Source organism: Plutella xylostella, chromosome 27 (assembly GCF_932276165.1).
Source record: "Plutella xylostella chromosome 27, ilPluXylo3.1, whole genome shotgun sequence".
Classification (NCBI taxonomy): domain Eukaryota; kingdom Metazoa; phylum Arthropoda; class Insecta; order Lepidoptera; family Plutellidae; genus Plutella; species Plutella xylostella.
Window position 1 is genome coordinate 3,175,693 of NC_064007.1, and position 19,800 is coordinate 3,195,492.

The 19,800-nt window shown below is 37.5% G+C and overlaps 1 protein-coding gene across 12 annotated transcripts in view; it reads left to right on the plus strand.

Annotated features, from left to right (window-relative positions):
- LOC119691836 (IQ motif and SEC7 domain-containing protein 1) overlaps window positions 1–19,800 on the plus strand; it is a 147,428-nt gene that overhangs the window by 78,909 nt on the left and 48,719 nt on the right. For 4 of the 12 annotated variants that reach the window (XM_048630963.1, XM_048630965.1, XM_048630966.1 and 1 more), the window contains exon 1: window positions 4,953–5,810. The exons of 5 other annotated variants lie outside the window; for them this stretch is intronic. The gene's annotated coding sequence lies outside the window, so the exon portion shown is untranslated. Of the gene's footprint in view, window positions 1–4,950; window positions 5,811–19,800 lie in introns of those variants that run through there. 3 more of the 12 variants (XM_048630967.1, XM_048630968.1, XM_048630972.1) reach the window with 2 other exon arrangements.

Sequence of the window (19,800 nt, forward strand, 5' to 3'; positions counted from 1 at the left end):
GTTTAAACAACCTAACTAAGCGAAATAGGTAAACAGGTAGAGAAGTAGTAGAGTATTATAGGTTCGCCTTTAAATGCAAATGGTTAATATTACATGATTTCATTAATAATATAAAGTTGCAAGACATGTGTACTTTCTCAGTATACATAATGTAGGTAATAGGTATATATTGGAGGACTATGGCCCCACGGCACACAAAAATAAATAAACACATATTGAGAACCTCTGATTTAGACATAATTCTTAACGTGCATTTGGCAATATGAACATCTTCTTTAAAAGTATTAATCGCTACCTTGACCTGCGTAATTGCAAAATGTGACCTTAGCCCGGTGTTACAAGCGTTCTTTTTTGTTTGACATGAGGCTACCACCTCACTTATGGGAATGTGTGACGAAGATAGTTTTTATTTGATGATACATTAGGCATTGAGCAATAAGTACAGTACAGTAAATTTTCTGTCGTTTGTTTCATCATAGTGACCACTAGAAATATTATTTCTTACATACACTGCTCACGTAGGTAGATGTTACTTGTCATACTGGTTCGTATTTATCATAATTACCTATTAGACTAGATATAGCCTTAAAGAGATTATCCCATAAAGGCATTTCGGGAACTCTTAGGTAACTGTACCTATAGTTAGTAGTTACGTTAAATCCGTAGTAATACTTACACACGTTATCCAATGAGGTATCGTATCGTATCCGCCGTACCGCGCGCTTGGCGCCTAGCTAGTATCCTTAGCCTTAGCCTTAGCCTTAGCGTGTATCAGTGCGACAGGCAGCGTAGATTCATAAATGTTCGTTTTGCCTTACAGAATCACTTCGCTGGCAATTCCTGCCTAAAAAAACCCGTTGGGCTTCTTATTTTCAACCCGAAAACTCGACGAGTTTTAGAGAAAAAAGTAGCGTGTTATGAGGAGATTGTTTAGCTGCAAAGGTAAATAACACAGTAACACAAGTTATACCTAAACAAAATAAAGCTACATTACAAAGATGACTACTAATATGTCATCAGGTTCATAATATGGGCGTATTCGATGTTGGCTAACAATGTGTTATAGACATGCGTTCAATAATAGGTCTATTATGGATCTTATAGGAGCAAAAACCTTGTAAGTTTTTTCTTATCGTCAATTGTTTGCTATTATTGACAGCAATAAACGTAGTTAACAGTCAACCATTACTAATACATTACTAGGTAATTAAATATATATGTATATCATACTGTGCACTACTCTAGTGACCCTTCCAGCTTTTTCAAAATGATACATATTGTTTATTTTATGTATACTTATAATATTTTTATTATATACGTAGACATACTTGAAACAGTGTTAAGCACTCTAACACTAAAATACTGTATAATAAATTGGTTGGTATATTTGTCGTGCATTCGTACAGTTATCACTATCATAGCAATACGCCCACATTTTAGTCTTGTCCTCACGTTTTCAACAAACACTTGTTTTGTGATATTTTGCATTCAATATCAATTTAAAATGCAGTGGAATAACGACGTTTATGTGTTGGAACGACCTGGCACATGCTATCGCAGAATAATAATGAAAATCAAGTAAGTTTTGCCTGATAATAGTTATTCATTTTGCTATTGATACGGACAAGACCGTTTTAGAAAATTTCCATACATGTTTTAGTAAAACTTGTAAACTTTTAGTAATTGGTAAATTCAGTTACCCAAAAAAGTATAGTATATCGTTACCTCCTTTCTCCGTCAGTATCGATCAGTCAATCAACCCAACGTCAATAGTCCAATATTCTTATCTCATCGTAAATCAAATCAACACAACTTAATTAAACCTCATAAAGTATCAAGTTATCTGTAACGTGCTATGTAAATATGTAGGAAGCGGGACAAGCCAGTCTACATCACGCAACGTTACAACGACGGCCGCAACGGTTGCGCAACGTTCGTCACTCGATGGCCAACGTTGACGAGAGAATAGTCACTCAGAACGCACCGCACCGCTGATGTTATGAGTGCTCTTAAAGGTGGCTATATTCCAAAATCCAGTTATTAAAGTCTACTTACGTACTGTAGTATACAAAAAAATGCAGAAATGCACCTCTGCCTACCCCGCAAGGGAGTACATTAGTACAAGGCGTGAGTGCGTGTTTTTTTTTAATACTAAAAATGTTTTTTTTTTTAAATAAATATACAATCTTTGTGGTACTTTGGTACAGTGACTTTTTAGCATGTTTATCCGCAGATACTACTTTTCAATTTGATGCAATGTATATTTTCCAAACGAAAAATCAGTTTCGTTATTTAGGTACGAAGCGAAATAACTGAAGGAGAATTCCAGTGAAAATACCTGCTAGACTAAACAAAATCAAGATTGCACTGTACAAAATGTTGGGCAGGTGAATTTTTAATTAAATATTCAGCGAACGTTTTCGCTAACAAATAATAACAGAGAAAATGTTGAGAATTTTCGAGGTTAGAATAATTTGCTTGCTAAAAGCTTGCTCCTGACTCCCGAAATTTATTTATTGCTAGGCATTAGTACAGTGTGCAGTGGGCACAGTGGCGGAAATAGAATCTTATTGTATTAACTTCATGCGACTAAAAACCAGGTAGGTCACTCAAAATATATGTCGTTGTAATAAACGTGCCAATTGCACGATAAGTCTCGTTCGTTCGTTTTTCGTCTGTTTATAGTAACCCTCCAGTGCCGTGTCACGGTGGATGCCACCAAACAGTAGTGGTGTCAGTTAAAGATTTTGGCTTGTTTTTGGTACCTTTCTTTGTTTAAAAAATATGTAATTTTTTGTTATTGTTTCTGTACGACTAAGCTAAAACAGTAAGTTGGATGATACTATTTACCTCTCATGTTTTATCTAACTTGCACAATACACATATGTATAGGTATACACAGAAATTCCACATGGCCAGTATGTATCTGCTGAATTGGATGCTACTATTATCGTCTCGCTAATAGCTCTTCAGCAATTATAGGAGTAAGCTGAGCACTAATCGTTGACGCACATATCAGTATTAGATAATTGACCTATTCCTCAGGAATCCTGTACTAACAAGGAAGCCTAATTATTCACAATTTTTTTTTATATTATGATATACTTTTCAAAGTTTTCGACGCATATATTACCACTATACCCTTATATACTACAATCTTTATCATGTTAAACAACAAACAAACACTCACTCCTTGTACTAATGTACTCCCTTGCGGGGTAGGCAGAGGTGCATTGCTGCACCCACTTTTCGCCAGTGTTTATGTTAGTCCCAATGTAATAGGGGGCGGGCCTATTGCCATATCACGGGCACATCCAAGACCTGAGAACAAATATCTGTGTTCATCATGTTAAACAATCACAGTCTTTACCTTCTGTGCTACTAAGACCACAATTCAAAGCACATCTTCTTAACAACAGTGCTACCTTTACCGTGTAGATCCGTTAGTAAAAGCGCCAATATGGCTATTTATACTCAGCTGACCGCAACATGGTAAGTAACTGTAACAGTACCGGGCCGAACGGCCTTGCGTGCTGCCGCCCGACAAACCCACTGAGAGGCTCTTAGATGAACAATGTACGGAGACGATGGAGTGTCAGTGCAAACGAAACGAATCGACATTTATACGTCTCCCCACTTTCAACACTGATCTCTTATTTTGAATAAGTTCGGTTAAATAGAGGATTTGACACTCTATTCATTGGGTGTCATTAGGTTACACTTAAAACGGACAGTAAACACAACGGGGACAATTTTTTTGCTGTGACACTCCATCTTGTTCGTATATTGGTAATCTAAGGAGAGACTACTGTTTTAACTTGCTTATCTGTTTCATCTACTATAAGATTGCGGTCACCTGTTGTCTTTGGTTTTAGTTGATGTGGTTTGTGTTGGGTGGTATTGGAAATATTAGCTAAGCGTAGCGTAGACTGACAGTAGCGGCTATATTTAATCCCAGGATACTTTGTAAGGCGAAGCTAAGTTTGCAGGACAGGCAAGTTATCCTAACTGATATTATAAATGCGAAAATAATTATGTCTGTCTGTTACTCTTTCACGCCAAAACTACTAAATGGATTTTAATGAAATTTGGTGTACAGATAGTCTAGACCCTGAGAAAGAAAATAGGCAACTTTTTATCGCGGTATTCCCACGGGAAAACTTTTTAAGGCGAAGCGAAGCTCGCGAGAACAGCTAGTAACTTATAACATAAGCACAAACCTGATATTTTAATATGACTACGGCTACACTCTCCACAACCCACACAAAGGTATCAATGCAAGCCAGCGTTGTGCTTTTCACTGTAAACATTGCATGTATATTATATTTCCTCTTTAGAAACTCGTGTGGTAATATCAGCCTGATCCTATGACCAATAGATAGGAGGTAGGACGCTCTATTAATAGTGATCACAAGTGTCGCAGTCGGTCAAACGGACCGGTTCCACTCCAGCGGCCTTGCACGTATCGCGTGTCTAGAAACTTTGTAATTCACAGTATAACACCATACGGAGATATTGTGTCTCGGATCCAGTGTCCCACTCGGTAACGAGATCATGCAGCGATTGGGACATTCCACTTGCAAGTGTATGAAGAAATCGTCTTTAGTTCGTATGTTTATGTTTACACGGAATTAATGGGATTAAAAGCGCTTCGGAATTTTATCGAAACGGGGACGCTACCAAAATCGGCTTCTTAGAAAATGTCAATGTTAACGACGCTTATAAAGTATTACCAAATTGAACAGAAAATGTATTCCCGTCACAGTCTTGAATTAATTTGAGGTCAGAAACGTGAGTTGTTGCTGGACATTTTTCTTTTTATTTATAACATTAAATATGTTTGATAGTAATAAGTAGATGCTTAATTATTATACGAAAAATGCGAATCTTGTCAGCGGGCGATGCTAACGACCTTGGAGTTAATCACCTTATACGTATTGTTGCTAAGCCTGTAACAGGTGATGATCTGTATTTGCTCAGTTTGAGTGACGCACACGCATCGGTGTAATATTTTATATATGAAATACGTGACCGGATCGACAGATGGCGCCGCTCCCGCAGGCATAAGGCTTCGGAGATTGTTACCGCAGAAGAGCAGATGGCCGATTGAAGGAGGATGTTCACTCCAAATAAACCTGCACATAATTACCTGCAAACCTGCTGTATAGCTGGACAGGATTTTTGAATTACTCGCATCCAATTCTCAATTAAAACGAGGTGTCACTCAAGGCGTTGTGCTCGGACCATTAGCTTTAATAGGTTTCATATGTCCAACATCGCCAGCTATTGTTGCTTTGTTGAGAAAATCTGTCATTAAGCCTCCCAGTAATGACTTGAAAGATTGCTCTCCGGTTTAAAGTAGTGTTTTCCTCTGTCGCATTAGCGTCCGTCTAGTGAAGAAAATGGCGTAGAAAGCATTTCCTCGCAAGTAATGAAGTGCTTTACCGCGTCGAGTGTTGAAGATAGAGTAGTCGGTGATGGATGGATTTCAGTCACCTGCGCAAGAGTTGCTTTCACGGGCTTATCAACCGTCGCGCAGTGCGCAGGCGCCGCGCCAGTCGCCCCCGGCCGCCGCTCCGGCCCGCACGCATCGCGTCCGCGCAGTCCGTCCGACAACTTGGACTTTCGATTTTGTTTCGCAACTGTATAAGTGCAAATATTGTGGTGTCAGTGCAAAAACTAATGTTGACGGATCATCACCTGGGATTTCCAAGGTTAAAACCAAAGTGTGCAGTGCAAAAAGGATCAGTTCTTAAGTGTGGTTTTCCTTCGCCGGCTACCGTCACGCGCGTCGACTAGTTTTTCCATTGGTTTGCATTACTTTAATTGCATATTTAATCATCCTTCTTGCAGCTGTTTACATGTTCTGTTTGGGCCTCTCTTGCTACATCTTCACGGTCTTCTTGGTTTTGTTCAAATGGTTTACTTTGTTGCTCTATTTTGTTATTAACTTACACACTTTCTTTGCTATCTTTCGTATCAGATACGCTCTCCTGTGTTTCCAAAATGTTATCAACATTTGTATTTAGAATGGATCCATGTGACTCATTGCTATCGGAGATATCGTTGATAATTTTAAAGCATGTAAAATTTGTTATTTGATTTGTGAGATGTTTTGGTTTGCAACGTCCTGCGCGCGCGCTACTCACAACACTATGGTCACGTTCAGTTGTCATAAAACTTAGCATCCGTCGATCGCTTAAATCAACAATCTATAGTTTTGTCTCTACATTAGATGTATACTCTCTACTTATGTACTAAAAGTCTTCTCATTCAGGACACATCTTGCAGTACTTGCGTAAGCAATGCTTATGTTTTTGCCTCTTATGTTTAATGAGCCATTTGGTCTCAATAGCGCTAAAATGTTGATAATTAGAGAATGTTTATAAAAACTTTCTTTTAACATGTCGCGTACGATTTATCTCTGTTGATCTATGATGTATCTAACATATCTTTAAAATATGCGTCGTCCGTGCCTACTTTTTAATCATAAATATTGTTATCTGTGCATCGAATTTTTTAAAAGGTCACGCAATTGCATCATTAATTTATTTATTATTAATATTTTTTTATAATTTAATCATTTGGATTGGGTTTTGCAAATGTAAATCTCATTTTGTTTATAACTTTATAACTGTAATTAATTTGGCGTAACTTGAATACATTCATAAATAGCAAGCGTTAACTGAAGTTTATTTTCATAGATTTTACGGAATTTTGCCAAGTAAAGCAAGCCATATATATGTATGTTTATTTACATTTGATGGTAAACTTGTTTGAACCATCTGTACAAATAGAAACACCTAGTTTTATTTATTTAACATTAATCAATACCATGCACTAAGTTTAGTAAGTTCCATATTTTTTTCATGTTATCCTTGTCAGATAAAAAGTAGGTGAAAAACTCAAAGCATCAGTGTACAATGCCTCAGCAAAACAGGAACTAAACCAACTAAATTTAAATTTGAATGCAGGCTATAAAGTAAATCTTTTTTCATTGTTTTCCTGCGAACGCTTCGTCGAACTTGTTATGTTTTTTCTCTCTCTATCACCCTGAGACGAAGTGCGTCAGCTGTTGGTCGGTGACGCAAAAGATTATGAAAAAAACCGTGTAAAGTTTATCAAACAAACTACACTCGACCGCTATGAAAAAGTTCCAGTGAATAGCACCAAGTTTAAAAAAGTAACAGTTAGGTATATTCTGCAGTATTTGAAATATTTACTACTTAGGTACCTACCTAAAGTTTTTACGACAAAGGACGAGACTCTCAATAATTAAAAGAAACTGTTTTGTTCTAACCTACCTATATAATATTGGCGTCTCTCAATTTACACTCCATTAAATGATGAAATTTGTACCAGGGGGCATAATCTCGTCAACCTATTCAAGATTAACGCCAGATATTTTCCGCCAACACCGAAGTAGGTATTCTGGCATTATTTGATGAGCACGTTGAATTTAAATTTGTCTTTACCGCTGTTTCATTAGGGTCTCATTTACCTCGACTTTACGGGTGGCTTTCTGAATCCTTTCAGCATATTCATACCTAAGATCTCTTTTGACATGTGTTACTTGTCCGGTCTCGTCATACACTTAGCTCTATTTAGAAGCTCCTTCATTATACGTTGCGTGGATAAAAATGTGCTCTATGGATTCGAATTTCAAATTAAGAAATTGATTCAACAACTGCGTAGGCGTTGTTTTTCACAAAAAAAAAAATCATTGGCTTCTCTTGAAAGGAGTGATTCGGTTACAGTTCAATTAACTTTAGTTATTTATATAAATGGAGTAAGTAAATTAATAAAATATTTCAGATATTCTTTCGTCGTCTGGAAAGGGTTATTTCGTTGAAGCGAATCTCAACAGCGGTACACCTATATTTCTCTTGTAAGTTTCTCTCTGGCCAAATGATGGTGAAATATAAATCGAATCGAAAAGTCTAGAAAATAAATCCGTGATATTTTCATAGGTTTGTGCCGAGTATTCCGCATAAATCCTTTGTGAGAGCCTAGAGGTAGTATGAATAATGGACTAGAGCGAACGTCAATCGAGCCTCTATTTTATTTTCAAAGCCAAACAAAAGCTCTCTTTTCTAGTAAATTACGAAGTTCCGCAAATATATTTTAGCGCCAGTCGTATCTATATTTTGCAAATAATAAAATAAGTCATTTTGGTTTCATATTTGTCGATATTTTTTTGGTATACTTGTTTACAGAACACGTTGATGAGCTGATATACCTAATATAGAAATTCGTAACAGAAAACAAAAAATAAACTTTTTTTCGTTATTTAAGTTGCCAACTGGGACTGTAATCCACACTGACAGTTCAAGACAAGCTGTCGAATCGCAAATAAGATGGCAACATTATACCTACTAACTTTCAGTTTCGGAAAGTTTGCTCTCAGAATTAATGTTTGACATTGAATGTTTCAGTGCCAACATGTTAGGCTATGCCCACGCGCTTCTGGAATCTTTTGGCCTTTATGTTTGTTGTCATTTATTGTAAAATAAATAAAAATAGTGGATATTTCGTACAACAACTTAAACTTTCATGAGGTCTAACTATTACCATGAAAAAAGAACTTTTAAACCGCTACCTATGTACGATTGCGTGCCTACAGGCTAGGTAGTCAGTGACTGACAATAGCTTCTCAGACTTACAAATAACTTTCATCAATAGGATAAGACTATTAATTTTCGTCGAAGACTCAATAGCTGATCTTAAATACCGTCCTTGCCACCTACCGCAACAAACGACAGTACCTATTAAGGTCAACGGCCAATCAGAACCGCGGCCGTGTCGAAATTATCACTAATCGAACAATGTTATACAATATCGATCAAAAAATCACAATTAAACAAAACAAGAGCTGTACTCGGTTTTCGAAATCGCAATCGCTTTGCCGAAATGGACGTTTTGTAATACTTTTGCAAAGATGTAGTAATGTTTTCATATTGGCTTTTATATACGGTTAATAAAAGAGATATGTGTGCAACCTCATCGAAAACATTTCGACCCTGAAACTCATGGGTAGATGGGTCAAACAATATTTTATGGATACATACAAACAATCTCTGTTCATGTCGCGTATCTCCCGTCAGTAGATCATGAAATTAAAGTGTTTGCTCTGCCGCTGGGGTGGCCTATGTAGCTCTTTTGCCGACTGTACAATTACATGTTTGTGAAAATTTTACTTTTATATATTATATATACTAACGTATCTGTATGTAGGTAGGTATTTAATATGAGGTAATTTTTTACTCAATTCCTCATTCGATGGATAAAATTCTGCTACGGGACCGGCAGATATACATAAACTTATGAAACCCCTCCTTTTTGCGATGTACCGCATCATCCTTTCCCTAGTTAATATGTGTAGAACCACGTATCAGGGCCAAAGATCACAACAGCCTTGGATCTGCCATATATAGGTACATAGAGTACTCCAAAATACAGTGAGTTAATATTGGTTATATTATATCACGGAGACTAACAACCTAGAGATTTAAAGTTATCTATTTTAAAGCGATAAATGTATTGAGGTCCACGCCCCGCGAATGATCTAATAATGTCACAATATTATGTATAAATAAAGCATAAATATGATAAAGAATACCTAGTCTACATTTTAAATTATACTGCATTACAAGTATCTTGTTATGACATAGAGGTTATTACGGAAGACGAACGAGAATAAGCGTGGGACTGTAGGCTAGTTAACACAATACTGTTGGAGTCTCGTATACTGGTTCACAAGATCGCCACCTCTTAACCGAAAAAAAATATCGTGCGACTTCCCCGATCAACGCCTAGTTTCCGAGTGGATTATGGAGATTGACATGATTGGCGGAAACGTTTACGGCGTGATAATCGCCTCTTCTGATTGGGCAAATCGATGACCGGAGGTTTTCAATGAATCGTAATTTGTTACGAGACAAATTGATACAGACGATTGGGCAACGGATGATGGATAAAAATTAAAGGAAACGGTTAGTGATGCAGTCATCGGAGCGGTGAAGTGGAACCTTCAAATTGTCTGTGATCCTAATAGCAATGAAAACGATATCAGATAAACCGCAGACTAAACTTTTTTAAATTAGTATGCACCCTATGACAGCTGTCAAATCTATAAATTTTTATTTGTCATTTGTTCGTTTTTTTAAGAAAAAAAAAAGTTATTTAATTACTTAAGATAAGCATCTGCCAATCAAACGTCATAGGACTCATGCTATATTTTACAAAGTGTAGGTACCAGGCAGGGTACAATGGCCGATTAGTTACACTACATCTGAGCGGGTCAGACTGATGTTGTGCTCACTTTCACTCTCCGTCTACGGTCGCCGATATCGGTAAACATTTGAAAAGTGAATTCGGTGTTCCATTTTCGAAAACGCGTTTTTAGAAAGCGCCATTTTTGTTTTCCTCGATCGTGTTTTGTTTCCTGTTTACGAAGTCTGCGTATCCTTGCCAGTGACATTGTGAAGGTTCAAAAAAGATTAAACTTCCTTGTACCTAACTCCTGAGGTAATTCGCAAGTAAAAAAATGCTGTTAGCATTGGCACAGTCCATTAACTCGATTGGGCACAGATTAAAACCCAATTTGGTCTGTGATTTATGCATTGGCGGTCCGATTTAACCTGCTTGATACTTTGTGCGAGGATAAAACACATTTAGCGCTATAAAACACTTTTCTAAATCATGAAAATAATCGTATTATTCTACAAGCGTTCAATTTGTTACCGCAATATTTACAATATTTTGTGATAATAGCCTCCTTTAAGCCTACATAACGACAGAAACTGTTGCCGTGGGCGACCTAAAAGGTCATGACCGTTTATACGACCTCCCGGTGTTGGAACCGGTTTGGAATTGCAACGTCGGAGTTCAGGAACTGCCATTCCATCGCACTGTAATCACATGTAACTGATAACAGATTACACCACTATTTTAGCACCGCGGGTAAAAAAAAGTAAGTAAATAAAAATAAAAAACCTTGTACTAATGTACTCCCTTGCGGGGTAGGCAGAGGTGCATTGCTGCACCCACTTTTCGCCAGTGTTATGTTAGTCCCAATGTAATAGGGGGCGGGCCTATTGGCCATTTACGGGCACATCCAAGACCCGAGATCAAATATCTGTGCTTTAAACAAATATCTGCCCCAGCCGGGAATCGAATCCGGGACGGATTTAAAAATTAAAAATCTGTAATCTGTAACGGAATCGAGTAAGAATCGGGGTTGTGGTTTTCAAACGGCAACTATTTTTAAAATTGTGTGATATTTTCGGAGTAGGTGTGGTAAATGCAATTATTATGATAATTCTAAATGTATAGGCATGTGTTTTCTTCTTCTTCTTCTATCGTGTAAATGCACTAAGCTAACTTCCTCCAGTGTTTTGCTACTCTTATTGCGAGGTCATTGGCCTTCATCAGGTCTCCTTGGCTGTACTTTGGGGCATTAGGACACTCTATAATGTGTGACGTAGTCTGGAGGCTTCCGCAACTGCATAGAGTGCTGGCATTGGCTGGGAGCATATCCCATCGCCTCAAATGGTCCTTCGTCCGGGCAACGCCAGCCCGGAGGCGGTTTAGTGTTTTCCATACAGACCACTCTTCACCCCCTCCAGCAGGCAGCTCCTCGGCTGGCTGGACAAACTGACGCAAGTGGGAAGTATCGGCTCTCCAGCGGCTCAACCTGAACTCCTGCGCTGTCTCGTTAGTCAGCGGTTCGGTTGTGACGAAGCTTCTGCGTGATTTAAGGCGCTGCTGCACTGGAACATGACCATACAAAGGATGGCGCAAGTCGTTCAGTTGTTTCCAGCGCTCTTTGGCCGCAGCGGCCTGTCTGCGAAGCGCTGGCGGTGCTATTCCAGCGAGCAGGTATAGCTTATCAGTCGGAGTTGGTTTTAAGCAGCCTGTTTTCTTCTCAATTATTCGAGTAATGGAGCTAGCTGTGCATGAATGGAGATATTTAACTATACGCATAAACATGTTTTCTATTCTGCATTCTGCACCGATTTTACGATACCCATTCATAGATTAGATTGCACGTTGTTAAAGTAAACGTATATAGCCTATTTTAAGTATAGTACTAGTAGGTACCTAGGTATATTGATTATAAAGAAAACACCGAAATATTATTATTAATTTTAGTAAAACGGTTACAGAGTTTGAGGTATCGGGGCCTATCTTAAATATATGTAAAGAATTCATACATAATTAGAATACCGAATATCCGACTTCCTCAGCCGAATCCGGTATGGATTTAGAACGTGTTATGCGTATGATTGAATAATTGTAATACTGTCTTATGTACCTACATATTAATTCTTTCGGATCTTTGTGTCCGTAACTCATCTTGATCTAGATCACGGTATGTTTATTCATGTGTGTCCGTTCCGCAATTAATAGATCACATTTTTTCCACATCGTGCTTTGTGTTTTCTTAATTCGTTAGTCGTTAGAGACACTTTTGAAATCACAGTGCGGTGGTACCACCTCCGAAATAATCTTTTGGACGGCTGAACTGATTTGCATGCCAGTTCTATGAACAACAAACAAACATATTCGGTTCAGTCCACCCGTTTCGAAGCTATCAGCTGATAACACCCGTATATTCGGGCGGGTCAAGAAGTAGCTTAAACTAAAACTAACCGAGCCGATAATGTACGTAAATCCCTCAACAAAATCCTCTGTGACCAATATCTCTACGTAACTTCGAAACATATCCCACGGATGAGGGTCCTAACTTGGAGGTCACTCTAGTATAAATCGACGAACGAGCGAACGAGAATTGTCACGGAATCGGCACGCTAATATAATTCTATATGCCTAATATATATATATAATTGTCACGGAATCGGCACGCTAATATATAGGCATATAGAATTATATATTATGTATTAGTTAACTCCATAAGTATAAATTGTTGCAGGATTTTATATTTATTTGTTGCACTTATTTGTTTTTTCTTTTCTCTCTCTAAAATCGTGTAAGGTTTTTTTTTTTTTTGCACTCCCATACAATTTGCTCCCGGTACCTCCTGCAGGTTGACTGGTAGAAAATGCTTCTAGCATTAAGTCCACCTCATTGTACATATTTACTTCTGTATATTGTGCAATAAAAGTATAAATAAATAAATAAATGAGTTAGAGTTGTGGTTAGTGCTGCAGTTTTGTTTTCCCAAGCTTCGGAGCGCTGTGCGGATTTTGTTCGTTCGTTCGTTGATTCAGAGAGTGACCCCCTGGTATCCTTTCGTTGGAATTTCCCCATTCTCCGGCGAAAATGTCGGATCTGTCAATATCAGCCCATCTCCAGTCGGTGACCCATTTTATGGCACTTTGTTGGACATCGATACCGTCACAGTGTCGACTAGGAAAAGAGGTGAAACTCAGAGAGCGTACCTATGTTGTTGTTTTTTTTTTCACAAAATGACGCCTGCCGGATCGGTGTAAAAACTGACACTTCGTATGGTTTCACAACGTAGAGCTGAAAAATCGGCTGTATTAATTAGCGAATTGAGATTGTGATGCCTCGCTTGCGTCACTGTTGGTATATCGCACTGTACTATATTATCATGCATTGTTTTCGTTTTAGGGTTCAATGTTGAAACTCCGAAACCCATATCTGTGCAACTTGTATCGTAGGAAGAGATTTAACGCCTTTCTTCGAGATTTACTCTGCATAATATGTTGACTATCGGTAAAATATTAGAACGTACCACTTTTAATTTTATGTATTAACTAATTGTGTCATTATAATATGCAGTAGTGCACCCTGTTTCACAATTAGGCTAAATTTCAATCTTGTTTACAGATCAGTCAAAGTCAGACAACCAGACAATCCAAATTCTTTATTATCAAAATAATCTTAATACAAATAAAAAATAAATCCTTTAGGTATTGTATCTCACTATCAAATGGGCACAATGTACGGCCTAAAACTTCATATCTTGTAGGTATATCTACTATTTTGCCATATCTCCCTAATCCATAATGGTTCCCATCCGACTTAAGAGTTCTTTCCGTACTGTCGCACGCGTCTTTCGCAACTGTTTGTCAACTTGAGGGAGAGAGACAGGTATACATGTAGATAGGTATGTAGTGTTGTGAATTATCGTTAGAATTGTAGGTTTTCAGTTTTAACGTGTTGCTTTCAGAATCAGTACTAGACATTTAAGATTTAAGATTTCTACTTGATAAGTATGTAGATAATATGCATAACCACAGCTAAAAATAGCTTGAAATATAATGTTTGTTTTCACCACCGTGCTCAGGTGATAATTAAGGTATACTTGTACTTAAATTTCTTATACATACCTAAATCTAATAAAAATAAATCATTCATGGTTACCTATATTATTATGCCATGGTAAGAGAGCCCAGATCATAAATATGATAATATCTTTAACGCCATCAGGCCTCTATAGGTACACATCTACCATAGATAGTAATAGATACATACCTTATATTAACTATTTTATCCCCAACGATAATATTTTTTTTAGAAAACATAAATATAAATAAACGATTGTAAGTGTTTTGCTTACATCGTTCTGGTCCAGTTTTGGTTACGAAATGTCGGTCGCTGATTGATTTATGAGTTTTCATCTTCGTCAATGTTTGTGTCGGCGTGGTTTATTAATCTACTTGAGAGATTCAATTTATGAGGCCATTAAATGTAATAAATTCATTAGGTTTTTGTTTATCAATGATGATCAGATTGCTCACAGGTATTTGGTACCTTGGTGTTTAGTTTTTAAGTTTAGTTCTCTTCAGAGATGTTCAGATTTAAAAAACTTTTTTGGAATCCTAGCGTTCTTAGAGGAATCTGACAATATGAATCAGATGAAACCTAATAAAATAAAAGTGAGGTATCGTAATTTGCAACACAACACAGACCCATTAAACTAATTACAAATTAAAAAGATACTTAAGTACTGCACAAATTAAAACACAAATTAAAACCCTAAAAAGCCAAAACGAAAATGATAACTTAGTCGTTAGTCCCACAATAATTAGAGCAAAGGCGCTGGAGCTAGTTACAGTTTTAAAAAATCACACGCTAAACAAAGATTATGCGCAATCTTACCATTTTAGATAAGCAATGCTCGTGGTGCTTTTATAAAGCACATTCGGCAAATTGGGTAACTGGGCCGGTTTAAAACAGTTTTTTTTATACTTTGGCGGATTCTTCACTTGTTTGTCCCCTTACCACAAAAGCTAGCTACATACATTGATTAAATAGATTTTTAGCGGCAATATCTATCTTTTATGTTAACTCCAACCATGATATGTTATGTTTTGTGGCATTTCACACACACACACACGCACTCACGCCTTGTACTAATGTACTCCCTTGCGGGGTAGGCAGAGGTGCATTGCTGCACCCACTTTTCGCCAGAGTGTTATGTTAGTCCCAATGTAATAGGGGGCGGGCCTATTGCCATTTTACGGGCACATCCAAGACCCGAGAACAAATATCTGTGTTTAAACAAATATCTGCCCCAGCCGGGGATCGAACCTGGGACCATCGGCTCAGTAGTCAGGGTCACTAACCACTACGCCATTCGGTCGTCCTGTTGATGGGGTTATTATTATTAGGAACCCATAATATCAATTATTTTTTTAGTGCGTTCAAACTACCAGAAGGCAGCCTTCAAGAGAATCAACTCATGTGCAACTTCTTACCGCAAATAAAGTACATATTTACTTTACACGTTATAAATAAACCAGCCCACGTGCTGCGTAGACAAACGTTGCACCTCTCAGTGCGCAGACGCACGTACATTCATCGCGCTTCTAAGATACTTTTGATCTTATGTTTAAACTAAGGCTTGTGTTCTATTAGCATCTCTTGCATTTATTAAACGTACTAGATGGTGTGTCACATACAAAAACATACATACATACATACATATGCACTCACGAATGTAATCCCCGAATGTAGTCAGAGGTGGTTCACAAATCGAGCCACTTACTTTTCGCAGCACATTTGTACTCACGTGATAGGTTGCAAACCATATCGCCGTTTTGGGATAAGTACATACAAAAACCAAGAAAAAATACCGTCCGCAATTTGGTTACTATCAAACCGTTTTCAGGAATACATTTTTACGTAGTCAGTAGCAAATATCATAATTGTACCTACTTAAAACATAGGTAGAATGGAATTTATGGAATGTTGCAATGTGTGCACCTAGACGGCATTATTTTTTCCCAACAAAAAGTAATTAAAAGATTTAATTAAAAATAGTTACAACGTTAAAAACCTATTATTACTTGGGATAAGAGCTGGTTGTAAAAAGTCTCAGCATTCTTTCGCCCTCTTTGATGGCTAGTGTAAACTGTTACCTACATAGTTACATAAAGCGTAACACAAAGAAGTTACCTCATTTTAATTTATATAGGTAAGTATAGGTGTACACCATAGACATGCATGTTTATAAAAAACTTATTATACATATACAATAATATACATAGACAAAGAGAATCCAGCTGGTTAGGTCATAGGATGACTGGGATGAACTATCTATGACATCATCAGCGAACAGACTAAAGTCTAAACCTACAGATTAATATCTTATGCACTTTACCCATGATGTATAGATTCTTGTAATTTTTGGTCGAACAACATTTTAGGGTCTAGACAGACGGACCGCATTTCAACTGCAAATTGCACTTCAGGTGCAGTCTGAATGCAGTTGACACGACTGCAAAAGAACTGCAAACCAAACTCGAAGTCCGAAGTTCGCACGACGACTGCACGTCGACTGCAATTGAATTGCAATCGGCAGTCGTGTCAACTGCACCTGAACTGCAATTTGCAGTTGGATTGCAATTGAAATGCGGTCCGTCTGTCTAGAACTCTAGACTAGTCTAGACCCTTAGTTGTGAAGTCTCCAAAAAGTAGATTTCGAGTCGATTTTGTTGACGTTCAGTGATTGCGGTAACTACTGAAAGGGTATTTTACTTTATTTGGTATGCCAAAGGGCTCTTAACCTTCGCATTTAAGCGTAGCAATTAATAATGAAGTTACCTTTACTTTATTGTCTCCAATACACTGGATTGTCGTATCCTTGTTTTTAAGTTCAAGATCGATTTTATTCTGTAGCTCCGCTTTAGGTATATTTTCTCATTTTTCTTTCACTAAGAAGAGATCTGGAATAGATTTTGAAAGGTTTCTGAGGAGTGCTCATGATCATGACGAAACATTCAAAGGGGAAAAACCTTATGTCACAATATCAATAATTACTTAAAGTTCATTTGTATGCCTATCTAGTGCTGGCTCCTTATTAGTTTTGAAGGTTTTCTGACTCAACTCCGTACCACTCATACAGCTCGTATCTAAGGCCTAAAGATGGAGGACAAAGAATTTTAATCTGCCTGTTTTAATTTATAAAAGCGACTCATAGTTCTATTCTATTAATATTTGGTTGAAAAATCTAGTAAGTGAGGGCGGAAATAGTTAGCACGTTTTTTTATAGTGTATGTTTAAATCGTTCAATGAATTTTTTTTTCTTGCAAATAGTTCACAGATCAGTAGCTCTGCTGAGTGTATAAAGTAGTGGAAAATTGCAGAAAACATAATTGCTACATCGCTGTTAAGTCTGCCGAGCAAACGTTATTACAGTGTTCACAGCCCATATTTATTATCTACTAGATTACTACTAGATATTATACTGCACGTGTGCTAGTTCTCGTGTGTCTCTTCAGGAGAGACCATGAAAAGGTAAACGTGGGAGGCCGTCGGATTAAAAACGGCTTTAACAGGTGTATATAATCTGAAAACACGTGTCCCCAAAGGCAAAATCGGTCGATGATCCAGAGAACCATGGCTAATACTCTTATGTTTCAATTAATGAATTTACTATTACAGTATGTATAGGTGTACCTGTGGTAAATAATTATTGTATAAAAAACAAATGTCAAAAAAATACCTAAAATCACCCTAAAACAGTATTTCAATATTTTAAATTTCATTTTTTTTTATTTAACTTAAAGCGTCAATATAAACAGCAATATTCAGTTCATGTACCTTTATATACCTTTATATATGTCTCATTATAATGATGGCGTGCGTAGGCGCGTGCGCAGCGTGCGTGCCCCGTCCCGCTCTACTTGCCACGGAGAGAGCCTTCGCACGTCATCTGCGGGATATCTAATAAATTGTAATGTATCTGCCGCTTTGTAGGCATATATCGTTTTTTTATATGTGGGGACATCTCACACACGGCAACCCGACCCCAAGCTAGGCAGAACCTGTGTTATGGGTGTCGGACAGCTGATATATCTACACTAATACATAGATATATACATACTAAATATAAATATCAACACCCAAGACCCGAGTACAAATATCTGTCTTTAAACAAATACCTGCGCCAGCCGGAAATCGAACCCGGGACCTTCGACATAGCAGCATAGGGTCACTAACTACTACACCATTCGGTCGTCATTTTGTTGTTTAACTGTAGGTACTGTAGAATAGCTAGCACAGGGCGCTATTAAGATGTGACAAAAGTTTCGCATCGCGCAGCCTCAAGAGCAAGCACGACCGAGAAATTTGTCAGGTCTTAATTGTGCCTCGTGCTAGCCCCTTTGGACGATAAAGTTAGTACCTACTGGCCGCGATAGTGTGACGCAACGATACATTCGACTTTAGAGTAAAAGAAAGTCCAATAATATACGTATAGAGTATGTATATTTTTGACTAAATCGACTGTACCCTGGACTTTTTTAACACCCTGTACAATCATAACACTTTGTGTAGACACTGCATACATATTAAGTATTTTTCAGAATTCAAATGAGAATTTTCGTAACGGATCGAGGTATATTATGAATTTTCAGCATTCATTACGGTCGGAAACCATTTATTTTCTCAGTAGAATTTTCGTTTACATGAGTCAACGTTATTTAGCCGTGAATAAAATCTCTCGAAAATAAACCTTCCGTCTATTTAATACGGCTCGTATTCCCTTTATTGGCGAATTTATCGATAACCTTACCAGCAGAGTTTCCGTGACAATGCTACCATTTCGTCTGAATCTGTGCAAATAGACTCTGTTGTCATATCATGTGAACCTTATTACGTAGGTGATTAGTTTTAAATTGAGACGTTACTGCTGCTTGCAAAAACAGATTGATGAGGCAACATTGATATGGTAAATACAGATATTTGGTTTTGATATCGTTGGAACATATTATATTAGATTGTTCGTAATTTTCAAAGATGTCGGTATCATGTCTTTAATTATGTTTACTATGTTATTTAAGCGCTCTTCAGATCAGAGAATATTACTGAAGCATGTTTTTTTCCTGAAACGACTGTTACACTGCCGGGCAAGGGCAATGAAAAAGTTCCACTCACAAAATGCCGACAACAAATAACCCCAATTTTTTCCACCGATTTTAGTTGGTTATATCCTGATGCTTAGTTAAATGTACTTAAATGTTGCAGAAGACGACAATAAACTAGCCTTTTCTGTTTAGAAGTAATTTGGTGGTTTTCTCAGTGGAACTTTTCATTGCCCGTGAGTGTAGTATTGATGTATAGGTATAGGTACAACATTTTTTAATTACACGGCTGGTCACAAACGTTTAATACCTTTCCAACGAGTCCAGTCGATACTGCCATATGGTTTTGAGTGGTTTGGTAAACGACTTCAAAACACAGCAATTTAAACCTTGCTGTCCGGCTTTAAAGTCTAAAATCAAGATGAAATCTAAATGCATATGCTGCAAAGCAAATTGAAATCTATCGTATAGTCCGGCCAAGTTGAAATGTAGTCCGTATAGT